The sequence below is a fragment of the Pleurodeles waltl genome, chromosome 4_1, assembly GCF_031143425.1.
Source record: "Pleurodeles waltl isolate 20211129_DDA chromosome 4_1, aPleWal1.hap1.20221129, whole genome shotgun sequence".
Lineage (NCBI taxonomy): Eukaryota > Metazoa > Chordata > Amphibia > Caudata > Salamandridae > Pleurodeles > Pleurodeles waltl.
The window spans coordinates 75867525-75890611 of record NC_090442.1 but is presented as its reverse complement, the minus strand read 5'-3'; the positions used below and the strand labels follow the sequence as shown (position 1 = coordinate 75890611).

The following is a 23087-nucleotide window of genomic DNA, read 5'->3' as shown; positions in this document are numbered from 1 at the left end:
ACCTATTTACTGTAATTAGTATGTAAGGTAACGTCGGCTAGACAAAACTGGACCCAAATGCTGGTACACTGTGACTGGCCTGTGTACTGTTTCCAGTGTGTTTCACTAGTATCACGCCAGCTTACCGTTACTAGAATGTACAGTAAGACTGGTCCAATATGTATACCATATCAAATTGTTTTACCATAAAACAAAGATATAGCATTGTTAAAGACATTACCACGTGAGGGACACAGAAATTGCATTTTAAAAGACATCTATGTGAACTTGCATCGATTAGAAGAGATAGTGACTGTGTGAGAGTTGTATGGTACTGCTAACCAAAGCACTGTTAAAAAGAAGTCTTTCCTCACTAGAGTTGTGTTCTGTCAATGTCTGAGGCAGTGGATTTTTAAATGAGCTAGGAGGCTTAGACTGGCTGAGTCACTGACAGCTTTGCACACTTACTGCAGAGAGTGAGCAGACGAGAGACTAAGACTGAAATTTAGGGCACAGAGTGATTGCAGAAGAGAGTAAGACTCACTCTCACTTCCAGCATGGTGAGTAGACAAGAGAGTAAGCTAGTCCCACAGCTGGAATCCCAGAGTAGGTATAACTCAGTGCTAGTCAGAGTCCATGGTATTATATGTGACGTCTGCACTCTACAGCCTGCTGCTCGCAGTAATAAGGTGTGTGTGAAGGCATATTTCAGGAAAAGAGGATGTGTATAGCTCAGCAGTAAAGTATGTGACTGCAGATCAAGAGGTCCCCAGTTCAAGTCTTGCTTCCCACTTCTCCTTTTAAGGAACAAAAGAAAAATTCTCTGTTACTTATTTCAATTTCTGGAGATTTCTTGAAAGTATGTCACAGAAAAACCACTAATTAAAAAGAGTTTTAGGTTTTATCTGCGTCCGTAAGAGGGTTGTGTGAAAGGACCAGCAGCCGGTCTCCATAGCAGTCCCTGTGACTAGTGAAGCAAGAGTAAGCTTGAGAGTGAATTGGCACCCTTGGCCTAGGACCTGCTGTCATGCTATGTATTTTGGTGTGAATAGTGAAGCATCAGGTGTGTTGAGTGTGTCCATCAGCTTGTAGCCAGGGGCATGAGTCAGGCTGTGTCCCAGACCCTGTGACTAATAAATCAGCAGGTGGTATAGAGAGCCTATAAAAGAGGAAGCCGTTCTGATGAGATCCACAGCAGCAGTTTCTAGTCCATCCACTTCTAGATAGTACAACAAGGGGGTATAACTCAGTGGTAGAGCATTTGACTGCAGATCAAGAGGTCCCTGGTTCAAATCCGGGTGCCCCCTTAATACTTTAAAGAAGCTGTCAATTTCTTTCTGTATCTCTTTTTTCAATTCTTGGGGATTTTTTGAAAGTATGTCACACTAAAACGACTAATTAAGCAAAATAGCTCAAAGTTTTATGTGCATCCTTATGACTCGTTGAAAATTAACAGTTTTCACACTCACACCCAGTAACTGCACCATGGATCAATCTGGGTGCTCCCTTTACACATGAAAGAAGCTTTCAATTTCTTTCTATATCACTTTCTACAATTCTTGGGGATTTATTGAATGTATTTCACACTAAAACGACGATTTAAACAAAATAGCTCAAAGTTTTATGTGCATCCTTAAGACTGTTGTGCGAAAATTAACAGTTTTCACACTCACGCCCAGTAACTGCACCATGGATCAATTCGAGTAAAACAAGAGTTCGTACATTGGCACACAGGGACAAATTGAAATTTGTGTACACAGCATGATACTGTGTACTTTAATACATCTTTCTACATTCTGTAGTGTGCAGCACACAGATAATGTTTTACGGCATGGATTTATTAACAAGCATTGCTTCTAATAATTGAGCATATAGCAGAAATTGCAGGTGCAAAGAAAAAGTACATAGGTAAACAAATCACAAGTTTCTAAATTCCACTGTATTTACCACAGCACAGCTGATTTGTTGTGCTTTAAGAAACACTGTGTGCCTGTACAGCAGCAAAGATGTGAGTGTGTGGACACTGTATGCCCGTAATGCTTTCACAAATGTCCTTATACTGTAACAGAAGTCTCTGCAGTTTTAGAACTGAGTTTGGACAGTAGCATGTGTGCTTACTGATAGTAATATGTGTAAGAAACAAATGCCTGCATGCTGTTACTTGTGTCTTTCTCCAGTAGCACACCTATTTACTGTAATTAGTATGTAAGGTAACGTCGGCTAGACAAAACTGGACCCAAATGCTGGTACACTGTGACTGGCCTGTGTACTGTTTCCAGTGTGTTTCACTAGTATCACGCCAGCTTACCGTTACTAGAATGTACAGTAAGACTGGTCCAATATGTATACCATATCAAATTGTTTTACCATAAAACAAAGATATAGCATTGTTAAAGACATTACCACGTGAGGGACACAGAAATTGCATTTTAAAAGACATCTATGTGAACTTGCATCGATTAGAAGAGATAGTGACTGTGTGAGAGTTGTATGGTACTGCTAACCAAAGCACTGTTAAAAAGAAGTCTTTCCTCACTAGAGTTGTGTTCTGTCAATGTCTGAGGCAGTGGATTTTTAAATGAGCTAGGAGGCTTAGACTGGCTGAGTCACTGACAGCTTTGCACACTTACTGCAGAGAGTGAGCAGACGAGAGACTAAGACTGAAATTTAGGGCACAGAGTGATTGCAGAAGAGAGTAAGACTCACTCTCACTTCCAGCATGGTGAGTAGACAAGAGAGTAAGCTAGTCCCACAGCTGGAATCCCAGAGTAGGTATAACTCAGTGCTAGTCAGAGTCCATGGTATTATATGTGACGTCTGCACTCTACAGCCTGCTGCTCGCAATAATAAGGTGTGTGTGAAGGCATATTTCAGGAAAAGAGGATGTGTATAGCTCAGCAGTAAAGTATGTGACTGCAGATCAAGAGGTCCCCAGTTCAAGTCTTGCTTCCCACTTCTCCTTTAAAGGAACAAAAAACAAATTCTCTGTTACTTATTTCAATTTCTGGAGATTTCTGGAAAGTATGTCACAGAAAAACCACTAATTAAAAAGAGTTTTAGGTTTTATCTGCGTCCGTAAGAGGGTTGTGTGAAAGGACCAGCAGCCGGTCTCCATAGCAGTCCCTGTGACTAGTGAAGCAAGAGTAAGCTTGAGAGTGAATTGGCACCCTTGGCCTAGGACCTGCTGTCATGCTATGTATTTTGGTGTGAATAGTGAAGCATCAGGTGTGTTGAGTGTGTCCATCAGCTTGTAGCCAGGGGCATGAGTCAGGCTGTGTCCCAGACCCTGTGACTAATAAATCAGCAGGTGGTATAGAGAGCCTATAAAAGAGGAAGCCGTTCTGATGAGATCCACAGCAGCAGTTTCTAGTCCATCCACTTCCAAATAGTACAACAAGGGGGTATAGCTCAGTGGTAGAGCATTTGACTGCAGATCAAGAGGTCCCTGGTTTAAATCCGGGTGCCCCCTTAATACTTTAAAGAAGCTGTCAATTTCTTTCTGTATCGCTTTTTTCAATTCTTGGGGATTTTTTGAAAGTATGTCACACTAAAACGACTAATTAAGCAAAATAGCTCAAAGTTTTATGTGCATCCTTATGACTCTTGTTGAAAATTAACAGTTTTCACACTCACACCCAGTAACTGCACCATGGATCAATCTGGGTGCCCCCTTCACACATGAAAGAAGCTTTCAATTTCTTTCTATATCACTTTCTACAATTCTTGGGGATTTATTGAAAGTATTTCACACTAAAACAACGATTTAAACAAAATAGCTCAAAGTTTTATGTGCATCCTTAAGACTGTTGTGCGAAAATTAACAGTTTTCACACTCACGCCCAGTAACTGCACCATGGATCAATTCGAGTAAAACAAGAGTTCGTACATTGGCACACAGGGACAAATTGAAATTTGTGTACACAGCATGATACTGTGTACTTTAATACATCTTTCTACATTCTGTAGTGTGCAGCACACAGATAATGTTTTACGGCATGGATTTATTAACAAGCATTGCTTCTAATAATTGAGCATATAGCAGAAATTGCAGGTGCAAAGAAAAAATACATAGGTAAACAAATCACAAGTTTCTAAATTCCACTGTATTTACCACAGCACAGCTGATTTGTTGTGCTTTAAGAAACACTTTGTGCCTGTACAGCAGCAAAGATGTGAGTGTGTGGACACTGTATGCCCGTAATGCTTTCATAAATGTCCTTATACTGTAACAGAAGTCTCTGCAGTTTTAGAACTGAGTTTGGACAGTAGCATGTGTGCTTACTGATAGTAATATGTGTAAGAAACAAATGCCTGCATGCTGTTACTTGTGTCTTTCTCCAGTAGCACACCTATTTACTGTAATTAGTATGTAAGGTAACGTCGGCTAGACAAAACTGGACCCAAATGCTGGTACACTGTGACTGGCCTGTGTACTGTTTCCAGTGTGTTTCACTAGTATCACGCCAGCTTACCGTTACTAGAATGTACAGTAAGACTGGTCCAATATGTATACCATATCAAATTGTTTTACCATAAAACAAAGATATAGCATTGTTAAAGACATTACCACGTGAGGGACACAGAAATTGCATTTTAAAAGACATCTATGTGAACTTGCATCGATTAGAAGAGATAGTGACTGTGTGAGAGTTGTATGGTACTGCTAACCAAAGCACTGTTAAAAAGAAGTCTTTCCTCACTAGAGTTGTGTTCTGTCAATGTCTGAGGCAGTGTATTTTTAAATGAGCTAGGAGGCTTAGACTGGCTGAGTCACTGACAGCTTTGCACACTTACTGCAGAGAGTGAGCAGACGAGAGACTAAGACTGAAATTTAGGGCACAGAGTGATTGCAGTAGAGAGTAAGACTCACTCTCACTTCCAGCATGGTGAGTAGACAAGAGAGTAAGCTAGTCCCACAGCTGGAATCCCAGAGTAGGTATAACTCAGTGCTAGTCAGAGTCCATGGTATTATATGTGACGTCTGCACTCTACAGCCTGCTGCTCGCAGTAATAAGGTGTGTGTGAAGGCATATTTCAGGAAAAGAGGATGTGTATAGCTCAGCAGTAAAGTATGTGACTGCAGATCAAGAGGTCCCCAGTTCAAGTCTTGCTTCCCACTTCTCCTTTTAAGGAACAAAAGAAAAATTCTCTGTTACTTATTTCAATTTCTGGAGATTTCTTGAAAGTATGTCACAGAAAAACCACTAATTAAAAAGAGTTTTAGGTTTTATCTGCGTCCGTAAGAGGGTTGTGTGAAAGGACCAGCAGCTGGTCTCCATAGCAGTCCCTGTGACTAGTGAAGCAAGAGTAAGCTTGAGAGTGAATTGGCACCCTTGGCCTAGGACCTGCTGTCATGCTATGTATTTTGGTGTGAATAGTGAAGCATCAGGTGTGTTGAGTGTGTCCATCAGCTTGTAGCCAGGGGCATGAGTCAGGCTGTGTCCCAGACCCTGTGACTAATAAATCAGCAGGTGGTATAGAGAGCCTATAAAAGAGGAAGCCGTTCTGATGAGATCCACAGCAGCAGTTTCTAGTCCATCCACTTCTAGATAGTACAACAAGGGGGTATAGCTCAGTGGTAGAGCATTTGACTGCAGATCAAGAGGTCCCTGGTTCAAATCCGGGTGCCCCCTTAATACTTTAAAGAAGCTGTCAATTTCTTTCTGTATCGCTTTTTTCAATTCTTGGGGATTTTTTGAAAGTATGTCAACTAAAACGACTAATTAAGCAAAATAGCTCAAAGTTTTATGTGCATCCTTATGACTCTTGTTGAAAATTAACAGTTTTCACACTCACACCCAGTAACTGCACCATGGATCAATCTGGGTGCTCCCTTTACACATGAAAGAAGCTTTCAATTTCTTTCTATATCACTTTCTACAATTCTTGGGGATTTATTGAAAGTATTTCACACTAAAACGACTATTTAAACAAAATAGCTCAAAGTTTTATGTGCATCCTTAAGACTGTTGTGCGAAAATTAACAGTTTTCACACTCACGCCCAGTAACTGCACCATGGATCAATTCGAGTAAAACAAGAGTTCGTACATTGGCACACAGGGACAAATTGAAATTTGTGTACACAGCATGATACTGTGTACTTTAATACATCTTTCTACATTCTGTAGTGTGCAGCACACAGATAATGTTTTACGGCATGGATTTATTAACAAGCATTGCTTCTAATAATTGAGCATATAGCAGAAATTGCAGGTGCAAAGAAAAAATACATAGGTAAACAAATCACAAGTTTCTAAATTCCACTGTATTTACCACAGCACAGCTGATTTGTTGTGCTTTAAGAAACACTGTGTGCCTGTACAGCAGCAAAGATGTGAGTGTGTGGACACTGTATGCCCGTAATGCTTTCACAAATGTCCTTATACTGTAACAGAAGTCTCTGCAGTTTTAGAACTGAGTTTGGACAGTAGCATGTGTGCTTACTGATAGTAATATGTGTAAGAAACAAATGCCTGCATGCTGTTACTTGTGTCTTTCTCCAGTAGCACACCTATTTACTGTAATTAGTATGTAAGGTAACGTCGGCTAGACAAAACTGGACCCAAATGCTGGTACACTGTGACTGGCCTGTGTACTGTTTCCAGTGTGTTTCACTAGTATCACGCCAGCTTACCGTTACTAGAATGTACAGTAAGACTGGTCCAATATGTATACCATATCAAATTGTTTTACCATAAAACAAAGATATAGCATTGTTAAAGACATTACCACGTGAGGGACACAGAAATTGCATTTTAAAAGACATCTATGTGAACTTGCATCGATTAGAAGAGATAGTGACTGTGTGAGAGTTGTGTGGTACTGCTAACCAAAGCACTGTTAAAAAGAAGTCTTTCCTCACTAGAGTTGTGTTCTGTCAATGTCTGAGGCAGTGGATTTTTAAATGAGCTAGGAGGCTTAGACTGGCTGAGTCACTGACAGCTTTGCACACTTACTGCAGAGAGTGAGCAGACGAGAGACTAAGACTGACATTTAGGGCACAGAGTGATTGCAGAAGAGAGTAAGACTCACTCTCACTTCCAGCATGGTGAGTAGACAAGAGAGTAAGCTAGTCCCACAGCTGGAATCCCAGAGTAGGTATAACTCAGTGCTAGTCAGAGTCCATGGTATTATATGTGACGTCTGCACTCTACAGCCTGCTGCTCGCAGTAATAAGGTGTGTGTGAAGGCATATTTCAGGAAAAGAGGATGTGTATAGCTCAGCAGTAAAGTATGTGACTGCAGATCAAGAGGTCCCCAGTTCAAGTCTTGCTTCCCACTTCTCCTTTAAAGGAACAAAAAACAAATTCTCTGTTACTTATTTCAATTTCTGGAGATTTCTGGAAAGTATGTCACAGAAAAACCACTAATTAAAAAGAGTTTTAGGTTTTATCTGCGTCCGTAAGAGGGTTGTGTGAAAGGACCAGCAGCCTGTCTCCATAGCAGTCCCTGTGACTAGTGAAGCAAGAGTAAGCTTGAGAGTGAATTGGCACCCTTGGCCTAGGACCTGCTGTCATGCTATGTATTTTGGTGTGAATAGTGAAGCATCAGGTGTTGAGTGTGTCCATCAGCTTGTAGCCAGGGGCATGAGTCAGGCTGTGTCCCAGACCCTGTGACTAATAAATCAGCAGGTGGTATAGAGAGCCTATAAAAGAGGAAGCCGTTCTGATGAGATCCACAGCAGCAGTTTCTAGTCCATCCACTTCCAAATAGTACAACAAGGGGGTATAGCTCAGTGGTAGAGCATTTGACTGCAGATCAAGAGGTCCCTGGTTCAAATCCGGGTGCCCCCTTAATACTTTAAAGAAGCTGTCAATTTCTTTCTGTATCGCTTTTTTCAATTCTTGGGGATTTTTTGAAAGTATGTCACACTAAAACGACTAATTAAGCAAAATAGCTCAAAGTTTTATGTGCATCCTTATGACTCTTGTTGAAAATTAACAGTTTTTACACTCACACCCAGTAACTGCACCATGGATCAATCTGGGTGCCCCCTTCACACATGAAAGAAGCTTTCAATTTCTTTCTATATCACTTTCTACAATTCTTGGGGATTTATTGAAAGTATTTCACACTAAAACGACGATTTAAACAAAATAGCTCAAAGTTTTATGTGCATCCTTAAGACTGTTGTGCGAAAATTAACAGTTTTCACACTCACGCCCAGTAACTGCACCATGGATCAATTCGAGTAAAACAAGAGTTCGTACATTGGCACACAGGGACAAATTGAAATTTGTGTAAACAGCATGATACTGTGTACTTTAATACATCTTTCTACATTCTGTAGTGTGCAGCACACAGATAATGTTTTACGGCATGGATTTATTAACAAGCATTGCTTCTAATAATTGAGCATATAGCAGAAATTGCAGGTGCAAAGAAAAAATACATAGGTAAACAAATCACAAGTTTCTAAATTCCACTGTATTTACCACAGCACAGCTGATTTGTTGTGCTTTAAGAAACACTTTGTGCCTGTACAGCAGCAAAGATGTGAGTGTGTGGACACTGTATGCCCGTAATGCTTTCACAAATGTCCTTATACTGTAACAGAAGTCTCTGCAGTTTTAGAACTGAGTTTGGACAGTAGCATGTGTGCTTACTGATAGTAATATGTGTAAGAAACAAATGCCTGCATGCTGTTACTTGTGTCTTTCTCCAGTAGCACACCTATTTACTGTAATTAGTATGTAAGGTAACGTCGGCTAGACAAAACTGGACCCAAATGCTGGTACACTGTGACTGGCCTGTGTACTGTTTCCAGTGTGTTTCACTAGTATCACGCCAGCTTACCGTTACTAGAATGTACAGTAAGACTGGTCCAATATGTATACCATATCAAATTGTTTTACCATAAAACAAAGATATAGCATTGTTAAAGACATTACCACGTGAGGGACACAGAAATTGCATTTTAAAAGACATCTATGTGAACTTGCATCGATTAGAAGAGATAGTGACTGTGTGAGAGTTGTATGGTACTGCTAACCAAAGCACTGTTAAAAAGAAGTCTTTCCTCACTAGAGTTGTGTTCTGTCAATGTCTGAGGCAGTGTATTTTTAAATGAGCTAGGAGGCTTAGACTGGCTGAGTCACTGACAGCTTTGCACACTTACTGCAGAGAGTGAGCAGACGAGAGACTAAGACTGAAATTTAGGGCACAGAGTGATTGCAGAAGAGAGTAAGACTTACTCTCACTTCCAGCATGGTGAGTAGACAAGAGAGTAAGCTAGTCCCACAGCTGGAATCCCAGAGTAGGTATAACTCAGTGCTAGTCAGAGTCCATGGTATTATATGTGACGTCTGCACTCTACAGCCTGCTGCTCGCAGTAATAAGGTGTGTGTGAAGGCATATTTCAGGAAAAGAGGATGTGTATAGCTCAGCAGTAAAGTATGTGATTGCAGATCAAGAGGTCCCCAGTTCAAGTCTTGCTTCCCACTTCTCCTTTTAAGGAACAAAAGAAAAATTCTCTGTTACTTATTTCAATTTCTGTAGATTTCTTGAAAGTATGTCACAGAAAAACCACTAATTAAAAAGAGTTTTAGGTTTTATCTGCGTCCGTAAGAGGGTTGTGTGAAAGGACCAGCAGCCGGTCTCCATAGCAGTCCCTGTGACTAGTGAAGCAAGAGTAAGCTTGAGAGTGAATTGGCACCCTTGGCCTAGGACCTGCTGTCATGCTATGTATTTTGGTGTGAATAGTGAAGCATCAGGTGTGTTGAGTGTGTCCATCAGCTTGTAGCCAGGGGCATGAGTCAGGCTGTGTCCCAGACCCTGTGACTAATAAATCAGCAGGTGGTATAGAGAGCCTATAAAAGATGAAGCCGTTCTGATGAGATCCACAGCAGCAGTTTCTAGTCCATCCACTTCTAGATAGTACAACAAGGGGGTATAGCTCAGTGGTAGAGCATTTGACTGCAGATCAAGAGGTCCCTGGTTCAAATCCGGGTGCCCCCTTAATACTTTAAAGAAGCTGTCAATTTCTTTCTGTATCGCTTTTTTCAATTCTTGGGGATTTTTTGAAAGTATGTCAACTAAAACGACTAATTAAGCAAAATAGCTCAAAGTTTTATGTGCATCCTTATGACTCTTGTTGAAAATTAACAGTTTTCACACTCACACCCAGTAACTGCACCATGGATCAATCTGGGTGCTCCCTTTACACATGAAAGAAGCTTTCAATTTCTTTCTATATCACTTTCTACAATTCTTGGGGATTTATTGAAAGTATTTCACACTAAAACGACTATTTAAACAAAATAGCTCAAAGTTTTATGTGCATCCTTAAGACTGTTGTGCGAAAATTAACAGTTTTCACACTCACGCCCAGTAACTGCACCATGGATCAATTCGAGTAAAACAAGAGTTCGTACATTGGCACACAGGGACAAATTGAAATTTGTGTACACAGCATGATACTGTGTACTTTAATACATCTTTCTACATTCTGTAGTGTGCAGCACACAGATAATGTTTTACGGCATGGATTTATTAACAAGCATTGCTTCTAATAATTGAGCATATAGCAGAAATTGCAGGTGCAAAGAAAAAGTACATAGGTAAACAAATCACAAGTTTCTAAATTCCACTGTATTTACCACAGCACAGCTGATTTGTTGTGCTTTAAGAAACACTGTGTGCCTGTACAGCAGCAAAGATGTGAGTGTGTGGACACTGTATGCCCGTAATGCTTTCACAAATGTCCTTATACTGTAACAGAAGTCTCTGCAGTTTTAGAACTGAGTTTGGACAGTAGCATGTGTGCTTACTGATAGTAATATGTGTAAGAAACAAATGCCTGCATGCTGTTACTTGTGTCTTTCTCCAGTAGCACACCTATTTACTGTAATTAGTATGTAAGGTAACGTCGGCTAGACAAAACTGGACCCAAATGCTGGTACACTGTGACTGGCCTGTGTACTGTTTCCAGTGTGTTTCACTAGTATCACGCCAGCTTACCGTTACTAGAATGTACAGTAAGACTGGTCCAATATGTATACCATATCAAATTTTTTACCATAAAACAAAGATATAGCATTGTTAAAGACATTACCACGTGAGGGACACAGAAATTGCATTTTAAAAGACATCTATGTGAACTTGCATCGATTAGAAGAGATAGTGACTGTGTGAGAGTTGTATGGTACTGCTAACCAAAGCACTGTTAAAAAGAAGTCTTTCCTCACTAGAGTTGTGTTCTGTCAATGTCTGAGGCAGTGGATTTTTAAATGAGCTAGGAGGCTTAGACTGGCTGAGTCACTGACAGCTTTGCACACTTACTGCAGAGAGTGAGCAGACGAGAGACTAAGACTGAAATTTAGGGCACAGAGTGATTGCAGAAGAGAGTAAGACTCACTCTCACTTCCAGCATGGTGAGTAGACAAGAGAGTAAGCTAGTCCCACAGCTGGAATCCCAGAGTAGGTATAACTCAGTGCTAGTCAGAGTCCATGGTATTATATGTGACGTCTGCACTCTACAGCCTGCTGCTCGCAGTAATAAGGTGTGTGTGAAGGCATATTTCAGGAAAAGAGGATGTGTATAGCTCAGCAGTAAAGTATGTGACTGCAGATCAAGAGGTCCCCAGTTTAAGTCTTGCTTCCCACTTCTCCTTTTAAGGAACAAAAAAAAAATTCTCTGTTACTTATTTCAATTTCTGGAGATTTCTTGAAAGTATGTCACAGAAAAACCACTAATTAAAAAGAGTTTTAGGTTTTATCTGCGTCCGTAAGAGGGTTGTGTGAAAGGACCAGCAGCCGGTCTCCATAGCAGTCCCTGTGACTAGTGAAGCAAGAGTAAGCTTGAGAGTGAATTGGCACCCTTGGCCTAGGACCTGCTGTCATGCTATGTATTTTGGTGTGAATAGTGAAGCATCAGGTGTGTTGAGTGTGTCCATCAGCTTGTAGCCAGGGGAATGAGTCAGGCTGTGTCCCAGACCCTGTGACTAATAAATCAGCAGGTGGTATAGAGAGCCTATAAAAGAGGAAGCTGTTCTGATGAGATCCACAGCAGCAGTTTCTAGTCCATCCACTTCCAGATAGTACAACAAGGGGGGTATAGCTCAGTGGTAGAGCATTTGACTGCAGATCAAGAGGTCCCTGGTTCAAATCCGGGTGCCCCCTTAATACTTTAAAGAAGCTGTCAATTTCTTTCTGTATCGCTTTTTTCAATTCTTGGGGATTTTTTGAAAGTATGTCACACTAAAACGACTAATTAAGCAAAATAGCTCAAAGTTTTATGTGCATCCTTATGACTCTTGTTGAAAATTAACAGTTTTCACACTCACACCCAGTAACTGCACCATGGATCAATCTGGGTGCTCCCTTCACACATGAAAGAAGCTTTCAATTTCTTTCTATATCACTTTCTACAATTCTTGGGGATTTATTGAAAGTATTTCACACTAAAACGACTATTTAAACAAAATAGCTCAAAGTTTTATGTGCATCCTTAAGACTGTTGTGCGAAAATTAACAGTTTTCACACTCACGCCCAGTAACTGCACCATGGATCAATTCGAGTAAAACAAGAGTTCGTACATTGGCACACAGGGACAAATTGAAATTTGTGTACACAGCATGATACTGTGTACTTTAATACATCTTTCTACATTCTGTAGTGTGCAGCACACAGATAATGTTTTACGGCATGGATTTATTAACAAGCATTGCTTCTAATAATTGAGCATATAGCAGAAATTGCAGGTGCAAAGAAAAAATACATAGGTAAACAAATCACAAGTTTCTAAATTCCACTGTATTTACCACAGCACAGCTGATTTGTTGTGCTTTAAGAAACACTGTGTGCCTGTACAGCAGCAAAGATCTGAGTGTGTGGACACTGTATGCCCGTAATGCTTTCACAAATGTCGTTATACTGTAACAGAAGTCTCTGCAGTTTTAGAACTGAGTTTGGACAGTAGCATGTGTGCTTACTGATAGTAATATGTGTAAGAAACAAATGCCTGCATGCTGTTACTTGTGTCTTTCTCCAGTAGCACACCTATTTACTGTAATTAGTATGTAAGGTAACGTCGGCTAGACAAAACTGGACCCAAATGCTGGTACACTGTGACTGGCCTGTGTACTGTTTCCAGTGTGTTTCACTAGTATCACGCCAGCTTACCGTTACTAGAATGTACAGTAAGACTGGTCCAATATGTATACCATATCAAATTGTTTTACCATAAAACAAAGATATAGCATTGTTAAAGACATTACCACGTGAGGGACACAGAAATTGCATTTTAAAAGACATCTATGTGAACTTGCATCGATTAGAAGAGATAGTGACTGTGTGAGAGTTGTATGGTACTGCTAACCAAAGCACTGTTAAAATAAGTCTTTCCTCACTAGAGTTGTGTTCTGTCAATGTCTGAGGCAGTGTATTTTTAAATGAGCTAGGAGGCTTAGACTGGCTGAGTCACTGACAGCTTTGCACACTTACTGCAGAGAGTGAGCAGACGAGAGACTAAGACTGAAATTTAGGGCACAGAGTGATTGCAGAAGAGAGTAAGACTCACTCTCACTTCCAGCATGGTGAGTAGACAAGAGAGTAAGCTAGTCCCACAGCTGGAATCCCAGAGTAGGTATAACTCAGTGCTAGTCAGAGTCCATGGTATTATATGTGACGTCTGCACTCTACAGCCTGCTGCTCGCAGTAATAAGGTGTGTGTGAAGGCATATTTCAGGAAAAGAGGATGTGTATAGCTCAGCAGTAAAGTATGTGACTGCAGATCAAGAGGTCCCCAGTTCAAGTCTTGCTTCCCACTTCTCCTTTTAAGGAACAAAAAAAAAATTCTCTGTTACTTATTTCAATTTCTGGAGATTTCTGGAAAGTATGTCACAGAAAAACCACTAATTAAAAAGAGTTTTAGGTTTTATCTGCGTCCGTAAGAGGGTTGTGTGAAAGGACCAGCAGCCGGTCTCCATAGCAGTCCCTGTGACTAGTGAAGCAAGAGTAAGCTTGAGAGTGAATTGGCACCCTTGGCCTAGGACCTGCTGTCATGCTCTGTATTTTGGTGTGAATAGTGAAGCATCAGGTGTGTTGAGTGTGTCCATCAGCTTGTAGCCAGGGGCATGAGTCAGGCTGTGTCCCAGACCCTGTGACTAATAAATCAGCAGGTGGTATAGAGAGCCTATAAAAGAGGAAGCCGTTCTGATGAGATCCACAGCAGCAGTTTCTAGTCCATCCACTTCCAAATAGTACAACAAGGGGGTATAGCTCAGTGGTAGAGCATTTGACTGCAGATCAAGAGGTCCCTGGTTCAAATCCGGGTGCCCCCTTAATACTTTAAAGAAGCTGTCAATTTCTTTCTGTATCGCTTTTTTCAATTCTTGGGGATTTTTTGAAAGTATGTCACACTAAAACGACTAATTAAGCAAAATAGCTCAAAGTTTTATGTGCATCCTTATGACTCTTGTTGAAAATTAACAGTTTTCACACTCACACCCAGTAACTGCACCATGGATCAATCTGGGTGCCCCCTTCACACATGAAAGAAGCTTTCAGTTTCTTTCTATATCACTTTCTACAATTCTTGGGGATTTATTGAAAGTATTTCACACTAAAACGACGATTTAAACAAAATAGCTCAAAGTTTTATGTGCATCCTTAAGACTGTTGTGCGAAAATTAACAGTTTTCACACTCACGCCCAGTAACTGCACCATGGATCAATTCGAGTAAAACAAGAGTTCGTACATTGGCACACAGGGACAAATTGAAATTTGTGTACACAGCATGATACTGTGTACTTTAATACATCTTTCTACATTCTGTAGTGTGCAGCACACAGATAATGTTTTACGGCATGGATTTATTAACAAGCATTGCTTCTAATAATTGAGCATATAGCAGAAATTGCAGGTGCAAAGAAAAAATACATAGGTAAACAAATCACAAGTTTCTAAATTCCACTGTATTTACCACAGCACAGCTGATTTGTTGTGCTTTAAGAAACACTGTGTGCCTATACAGCAGCAAAGATGTGAGTGTGTGGACACTGTATGCCCGTAATGCTTTCACAAATGTCCTTATACTGTAACAGAAGTCTCTGCAGTTTTAGAACTGAGTTTGGACAGTAGCATGTGTGCTTACTGATAGTAATATGTGTAAGAAACAAATGCCTGCATGCTGTTACTTGTGTCTTTCTCCAGTAGCACACCTATTTACTGTAATTAGTATGTAAGGTAACGTCGGCTAGACAAAACTGGACCCAAATGCTGGTACACTGTGACTGGCCTGTGTACTGTTTCCAGTGTGTTTCACTAGTATCACGCCAGCTTACCGTTACTAGAATGTACAGTAAGACTGGTCCAATATGTATACCATATCAAATTGTTTTACCATAAAACAAAGATATAGCATTGTTAAAGACATTACCATGTGAGGGACACAGAAATTGCATTTTAAAAGACATCTATGTGAACTTGCATCGATTAGAAGAGATAGTGACTGTGTGAGAGTTGTATGGTACTGCTAACCAAAGCACTGTTAAAGAGAAGTCTTTCCTCACTAGAGTTGTGTTCTGTCAATGTCTGAGGCAGTGGATTTTTAAATGAGCTAGGAGGCTTAGACTGGCTGAGTCACTGACAGCTTTGCACACTTACTGCAGAGAGTGAGCAGACGAGAGACTAAGACTGAAATTTAGGGCACAGAGTGATTGCAGAAGAGAGTAAGATTCACTCTCACTTCCAGCATGGTGAGTAGACAAGAGAGTAAGCTAGTCCCACAGCTGGAATCCCAGAGTAGGTATAACTCAGTGCTAGTCAGAGTCCATGGTATTATATGTGACGTCTGCACTCTACAGCCTGCTGCTCGCAGTAATAAGGTGTGTGTGAAGGCATATTTCAGGAAAAGAGGATGTGTATAGCTCAGCAGTAAAGTATGTGACTGCAGATCAAGAGGTCCCCCGTTCAAGTCTTGCTTCCCACTTCTCCTTTTAAGGAACCAAAAAAAAAATCTCTGTTACTTATTTCAATTTCTGGAGATTTCTTGAAAGTATGTCACAGAAAAACCACTAATTAAAAAGAGTTTTAGGTTTTATCTGCGTCCGTAAGAGGGTTGTGTGAAAGGACCAGCAGCCGGTCTCCATAGCAGTCCCTGTGACTAGTGAAGCAAGAGTAAGCTTGAGAGTGAATTGGCACCCTTGGCCTAGGACCTGCTGTCATGCTATGTATTTTGGTGTGAATAGTGAAGCATCAGGTGTGTTGAGTGTGTCCATCAGCTTGTAGCCAGGGGCATGAGTCAGGCTGTGTCCCAGACCCTGTGACTAATAAATCAGCAGGTGGTATAGAGAGCCTATAAAAGAGGAAGCCGTTCTGATGAGATCCACAGCAGCAGTTTCTAGTCCATCCACTTCCAGATAGTACAACAAGGGGGTATAGCTCAGTGGTAGAGCATTTGACTGCAGATCAAGAGGTCCCTGGTTCAAATCCTGGTGCCCCCTTAATACTTTAAAGAAGCTGTCAATTTCTTTCTGTATCGCTTTTTTCAATTCTTGGGGATTTTTTGAAAGTATGTCACACTAAAACGACTAATTAAGCAAAATAGCTCAAAGTTTTATGTGCATCCTTATGACTCTTGTTGAAAATTAACAGTTTTCACACTCACACCCAGTAACTGCACCATGGATCAATCTGGGTGCCCCCTTCACACATGAAAGAAGCTTTCAATTTCTTTCTATATCACTTTCTACAATTCTTGGGGATTTATTGAAAGTATTTCACACTAAAACGACTATTTAAACAAAATAGCTCAAAGTTTTATGTGCATCCTTAAGACTGTTGTGCGAAAATTAACAGTTTTCACACTCACGCCCAGTAACTGCACCATGGATCAATTCGAGTAAAACAAGAGTTCGTACATTGGCACACAGGGACAAATTGAAATTTGTGTACACAGCATGATACTGTGTACTTTAATACATCTTTCTACATTCTGTAGTGTGCAGCACACAGATAATGTTTTACGGCATGGATTTATTAACAAGCATTGCTTCTAATAATTGAGCATATAGCAGAAATTGCAGGTGCAAAGAAAAAATACATAGGTAAACAAATCACAAGTTTCTAAATTCCACTGTATTTACGACAGCACAGCTGATTTGTTGTGCTTTAAGAAACACTGTGTGCCTGTACAGCAGCAAAGATGTGAGTGTGTGGACACTGTATGCCCGTAATGCTTTCACAAATGTCCTCATACTGTAACAGAAGTCTCTGCAGTTTTGGAACTGAGTTTGGACAGTAGCATGTGTGCTTACTGATAGTAATATGTGTAAGAAACAAATGCCTGCATGCTGTTACTTGTGTCTTTCTCCAGTAGCACACCTATTTACTGTAATTAGTATGTAAGGTAACGTCGGCTAGACAAAACTGGACCCAAATGCTGGTACACTGTGACTGGCCTGTGTACTGTTTCCAGTGTGTTTCACTAGTATCACGCCAGCTTACCGTTACTAGAATGTACAGTAAGACTGGTCCAATATGTATACCATATCAAATTGTTTTACCATAAAACAAAGATATAGCATTGTTAAAGACATTACCACGTGAGGGACACAGAAATTGCATTTTAAAAGACATCTATGTGAACTTGCATCGATTAGAAGAGATAGTGACTGTGTGAGAGTTGTATGGTACTGCTAACCAAAGCACTGTTAAAAAGAAGTCTTTCCTCACTAGAGTTGTGTTCTGTCAAAGTCTGAGGCAGTGGATTTTTAAATGAGCTAGGAGGCTTAGACTGGCTGAGTCACTGACAGCTTTGCACACTTACTGCAGAGAGTGAGCAGACGAGAGACTAAGACTGAAATTTAGGGCACAGAGTGATTGCAGAAGAGAGTAAGACTCACTCTCACTTCCAGCATGGTGAGTAGACAAGAGAGTAAGCTAGTCCCACAGCTGGAATCCCAGAGTAGGTATAACTCAGTGCTAGTCAGAGTCCATGGTATTATATGTGACGTCTGCACTCTACAGCCTGCTGCTCGCAGTAATAAGGTGTGTGTGAAGGCATACTTCAGGAAAAGAGGATGTGTATAGCTCAGCAGTAAAGTATGTGACTGCAGATCAAGAGGTCCCCAGTTCAAGTCTTGCTTCCCACTTCTCCTTTGAAGGAACAAAAAAAAAATTCTCTGTTACTTATTTCAATTTCTGGAGATTTCTTGAAAGTATGTCACAGAAAAACCACTAATTAAAAAGAGTTTTAGGTTTTATCTGCGTCCGTAAGAGGGTTGGGTGAAAGGACCAGCAGCCGGTCTCCATAGCAGTCCCTGTGACTAGTGAAGCAAGAGTAAGCTTGAGAGTGAATTGGCACCCTTGGCCTAGGACCTGCTGTCATGCTATGTATTTTGGTGTGAATAGTGAAGCATCAGGTGTGTTGAGTGTGTCCATCAGCTTGTAGCCAGGGGCATGAGTCAGGCTGTGTCCCAGACCGTGTGACTAATAAATCAGCAGGTGGTATAGAGAGCCTATAAAAGAGGAAGCCGTTCTGATGAGATCCACAGCAGCAGTTTCAAGTCCATCCACTTCCAGATAGTACAACAAGGGGGTATAGCTCAGTGGTAGAGCATTTGACTGCATATCAAGAGGTCCTTGGTTCAAATCCGGGTGACCCCTTAATACTTTAAAGAAGCTGTCAATTTCTTTCTGTATCGCTTTTTTCAATTCTTGGGGATTTTTTGAAAGTATGTCACACTAAAACGACTAATTAAGCAAAATAGCTCAAAGTTTTATGTGCATCCTTATGACTCTTGTTGAAAATTAACAGTTTTCACACTCACACCCAGTAACTGCACCATGGATCAATCTGGGTGCCCCCTTCACACATGAAAGAAGCTTTCAATTTCTTTCTATATCACTTTCTACTATTCTTAGGGATTTATTGAAAGTATTTCACACTAAAACGACTATTTAAACAAAATAGCTCAAAGTTTTATGTGCATCCTTAAGACTGTTGTGCGAAAATTAACAGTTTTCACACTCACGCCCAGTAACTGCACCATGGATCAATTCGAGTAAAACAAGAGTTCGTACATTGGCACACAGGGACAAATTGAAATTTGTGTACACAGCATGATACTGTGTACTTTAATACATCTTTCTACATTCTGTAGTGTGCAGCACACAGATAATGTTTTACGGCATGGATTTATTAACAAGCATTGCTTCTAATAATTGAGCATATAGCAGAAATTGCAGGTGCAAAGAAAAAATACATAGGTAAACAAATCACAAGTTTCTAAATTCCACTGTATTTACCACAGCACAGCTGATTTGTTGTGCTTTAAGAAACACTGTGTGCCTGTACAGCAGCAAAGATGTGAGTGTGTGGACACTGTATGCCCGTAATGCTTTCACAAATGTCCTTATACTGTAACAGAAGTCTCTGCAGTTTTAGAACTGAGTTTGGACAGTAGCATGTGTGCTTACTGATAGTAATATGTGTAAGAAACAAATGCCTGCATGCTGTTACTTGTGTCTTTCTCCAGTAGCACACCTATTTACTGTAATTAGTATGTAAGGTAACGTCGGCTAGACAAAACTGGACCCAAATGCTGGTACACTGTGACTGGCCTGTGTACTGCTTCCAGTGTGTTTCACTAGTATCACGCCAGCTTACCGTTACTAGAATGTACAGTAAGACTGGTCCAATATGTATACCATATCAAATTGTTTTACCATAAAACAAAGATATAGCATTGTTAAAGACATTACCACGTGAGGGACACAGAAATTGCATTTTAAAAGACATCTATGTGAACTTGCATCGATTAGAAGAGATAGTGACTGTGTGAGAGTTGTATGGTACTGCTAACCAAAGCACTGTTAAAATGAAGTCTTTCCTCACTAGAGTTGTGTTCTGTCAATGTCTGAGGCAGTGGATTTTTAAATGAGCTAGGAGGCTTAGACTGGCTGAGTCACTGACAGCTTTGCACACTTACTGCAGAGAGTGAGCAGACGAGAGACTAAGACTGAAATTTAGGGCACAGAGTGATTGCAGAAGAGTGTAAGACTCACTCTCACTTCCAGCATGGTGAGTAGACAAGAGAGTAAGCTAGTCCCACAGCTGGAATCCCAGAGTAGGTATAACTCAGTGCTAGTCAGAGTCCATGGTATTATATGTGACGTCTGCACTCTACAGCCTGCTGCTCGCAGTAATAAGGTGTGTGTGAAGGCATATTTCAGGAAAAGAGGATGTGTATAGCTCAGCAGTAAAGTATGTGACTGCAGATCAAGAGGTCCCCAGTTCAAGTCTTGCTTCCCACTTCTCCTTTTAAGGAACAAAAAAAAATTTATCTGTTACTTATTTCAATTTCTGGAGATTTCTTGAAAGTATGTCACAGAAAAACCACTAATTAAAAAGAGTTTTAGGTTTTATCTGCGTCCGTAAGAGGGTTGTGTGAAAGGACCAGCAGCCGGTCTCCATAGCAGTCCCTGTGACTAGTGAAGCAAGAGTAAGCTTGAGAGTGAATTGCCACCCTTGGCCTAGGACCTGCTGTCATGCTATGTATTTTGGTGTGAATAGTGAAGCATCAGGTGTGTTGAGTGTGTCCATCAGCTTGTAGCCAGGGGCATGAGTCAGGCTGTGTCCCAGACCCTGTGACTAATAAATCAGCAGGTGGTATAGAGAGCCTATAAAAGAGGAAGCCGTTCTGATGAGATCCACAGCAGCAGTTTCTAGTCCATCCACTTCCAGATAGTACAACAAGGGGGTATAGCTCAGTGGTAGAGCATTTGACTGCAGATCAAGAGGTCCCTGGTTCAAATCCGGGTGCCCCCTTAGTACTTTAAAGAAGCTGTCAATTTCTTTCTGTATCGCTTTTTTCAATTCTTGGGGATTTTTTGAAAGTATGTCACACTAAAACGACTAATTAAGCAAAATAGCTCAAAGTTTTATGTGCATCCTTATGACTCTTGTTGAAAATTAACAGTTTTCACACTCACACCCAGTAACTGCACCATGGATCAATCTGGGTGCCCCCTTCACACATGAAAGAAGCTTTCAATTTCTTTCTATATCACTTTCTACAATTCTTGGGGATTTATTGAAAGTATTTCACACTAAAACGACTATTTAAACAAAATAGCTCAAAGTTTTATGTGCATCCTTAAGACTGTTGTGCGAAAATTAACAGTTTTCACACTCACGCCCAGTAACTGCACCATGGATCAATTCGAGTAAAACAAGAGTTCGTACATTGGCACACAGGGACAAATTGAAATTTGTGTACACAGCATGATACTGTGTACTTTAATACATCTTTCTACATTCTGTAGTGTGCAGCACACAGATAATGTTTTACGGCATGGATTTATTAACAAGCATTGCTTCTAATAATTGAGCATATAGCAGAAATTGCAGGTGCAAAGAAAAAATACATAGGTAAACAAATCACAAGTTTCTAAATTCCACTGTATTTACCACAGCACAGCTGATTTGTTGTGCTTTAAGAAACACTGTGTGCCTGTACAGCAGCAAAGATGTGAGTGTGTGGACACTGTATGCCCGTAATGCTTTCACAAATGTCCTTATACTGTAACAGAAGTCTCTGCAGTTTTAGAACTGAGTTTGGACAGTAGCATGTGTGCTTACTGATAGTAATATGTGTAAGAAACAAATGCCTGCATGCTGTTACTTGTGTCTTTCTCCAGTAGCACACCTATTTACTGTAATTAGTATGTAAGGTAACGTCGGCTAGACAAAACTGGACCCAAATGCTGGTACACTGTGACTGGCCTGTGTACTGTTTCCAGTGTGTTTCACTAGTATCACGCCAGCTTACCGTTACTAGAATGTACAGTAAGACTGGTCCAATATGTATACCATATCAAATTGTTTTACCATAAAACAAAGATATAGCATTGTTAAAGACATTACCACGTGAGGGACACAGAAATTGCATTTTAAAAGACATCTATGTGAACTTGCATCGATTAGAAGAGATAGTGACTGTGTGAGAGTTGTATGGTACTGCTATCCAAAGCACTGGTAAAAAGAAGTCTTTCCTCACTAGAGTTGTGTTCTGTCAATGTCTGAGGCAGTGTATTTTTAAATGAGCTAGGAGGCTTAGACTGGCTGGGTCACTGACAGCTTTGCACACTTACTGCAGAGAGTGAGCAGACGAGAGACTAAGACTGAAATTTAGGGCACAGAGTGATTGCAGAAGAGAGTAAGACTCACTCTCACTTCCAGCATGGTGAGTAGACAAGAGAGTAAGCTAGTCCCACAGCTGGAATCCCAGAGTAGGTATAACTCAGTGCTAGTCAGAGTCCATGGTATTATATGTGACGTCTGCACTCTACAGCCTGCTGCTCGCAGTAATAAGGTGTGTGTGAAGGCATATTTCAGGAAAAGAGGATGTGTATAGCTCAGCAGTAAAGTATGTGACTGCAGATCAAGAGGTCCCCAGTTCAAGTCTTGCTTCCCACTTCTCCTTTTAAGGAACAAAAAAAAAATTATCTGTTACTTATTTCAATTTCTGGAGATTTCTTGAAAGTATGTCACAGAAAAACCACTTATTAAAAAGAGTTTTAGGTTTTATCTGCGTCCGTAAGAGGGTTGTGTGAAAGGACCAGCAGCCGGTCTCCATAGCAGTCCCTGTGACTAGTGAAGCAAGAGTAAGCTTGAGAGTGAATTGGCACCCTTGGCCTAGGACCTGCTGTCATGCTATGTATTTTGGTGTGAATAGTGAAGCATCAGGTGTGTTGAGTGTGTCCATCAGCTTGTAGCCAGGGGCATGAGTCAGGCTGTGTCCCAGACCCTGTGACTAATAAATCAGCAGGTGGTATAGAGAGCCTATAAAAGAGGAAGCTGTTCTGATGAGATCCACAGCAGCAGTTTCTAGTCCATCCACTTCCAGATAGTACAACAAGGGGGTATAGCTCAGTGGTAGAGCATTTGACTGCAGATCAAGAGGTCCCTGGTTCAAATCCGGGTGCCCCCTTAATACTTTAAAGAAGCTGTCAATTTCTTTCTGTATCGCTTTTTTCAATTCTTGGGGATTTTTTGAAAGTATGTCACACTAAAACGACTAATTAAGCAAAATAGCTCAAAGTTTTATGTGCATCCTTATGACTCTTGTTGAAAATTAACAGTTTTCACACTCACACCC

General features: G+C 40.6%; 11 non-coding genes across 11 annotated transcripts; all 11 read left to right on the top strand.

The window, feature by feature from the left end:
* Nucleotides 1-1214: 1214 nt before the first annotated feature.
* TRNAC-GCA (transfer RNA cysteine (anticodon GCA)) lies at nucleotides 1215-1286 on the top strand. The gene has a single exon. It is a non-coding gene; the product is annotated as a tRNA-Cys (tRNA).
* Nucleotides 1287-3376: 2090 nt separating this feature from the next.
* TRNAC-GCA (transfer RNA cysteine (anticodon GCA)) lies at nucleotides 3377-3448 on the top strand. Its single transcript has one exon. It is a non-coding gene; the product is annotated as a tRNA-Cys (tRNA).
* Nucleotides 3449-5540: 2092 nt separating this feature from the next.
* TRNAC-GCA (transfer RNA cysteine (anticodon GCA)) lies at nucleotides 5541-5612 on the top strand. Its single transcript has one exon. It is a non-coding gene; the product is annotated as a tRNA-Cys (tRNA).
* Nucleotides 5613-7701: 2089 nt separating this feature from the next.
* TRNAC-GCA (transfer RNA cysteine (anticodon GCA)) lies at nucleotides 7702-7773 on the top strand. Its single transcript has one exon. It is a non-coding gene; the product is annotated as a tRNA-Cys (tRNA).
* Nucleotides 7774-9865: 2092 nt separating this feature from the next.
* TRNAC-GCA (transfer RNA cysteine (anticodon GCA)) lies at nucleotides 9866-9937 on the top strand. The gene has a single exon. It is a non-coding gene; the product is annotated as a tRNA-Cys (tRNA).
* A 2091-nt stretch (nucleotides 9938-12028) lies between these two features.
* TRNAC-GCA (transfer RNA cysteine (anticodon GCA)) lies at nucleotides 12029-12100 on the top strand. Its single transcript has one exon. It is a non-coding gene; the product is annotated as a tRNA-Cys (tRNA).
* A 2091-nt stretch (nucleotides 12101-14191) lies between these two features.
* On the top strand, nucleotides 14192-14263 carry TRNAC-GCA (transfer RNA cysteine (anticodon GCA)). Its single transcript has one exon. It is a non-coding gene; the product is annotated as a tRNA-Cys (tRNA).
* A 2092-nt stretch (nucleotides 14264-16355) lies between these two features.
* Nucleotides 16356-16427, top strand: TRNAC-GCA (transfer RNA cysteine (anticodon GCA)). Its single transcript has one exon. It is a non-coding gene; the product is annotated as a tRNA-Cys (tRNA).
* A 2092-nt stretch (nucleotides 16428-18519) lies between these two features.
* TRNAC-GCA (transfer RNA cysteine (anticodon GCA)) lies at nucleotides 18520-18591 on the top strand. The gene has a single exon. It is a non-coding gene; the product is annotated as a tRNA-Cys (tRNA).
* Nucleotides 18592-20683: 2092 nt separating this feature from the next.
* Nucleotides 20684-20755, top strand: TRNAC-GCA (transfer RNA cysteine (anticodon GCA)). Its single transcript has one exon. It is a non-coding gene; the product is annotated as a tRNA-Cys (tRNA).
* Nucleotides 20756-22847: 2092 nt separating this feature from the next.
* TRNAC-GCA (transfer RNA cysteine (anticodon GCA)) lies at nucleotides 22848-22919 on the top strand. The gene has a single exon. It is a non-coding gene; the product is annotated as a tRNA-Cys (tRNA).
* The last annotated feature ends 168 nt before the right edge of the window (nucleotides 22920-23087 follow it).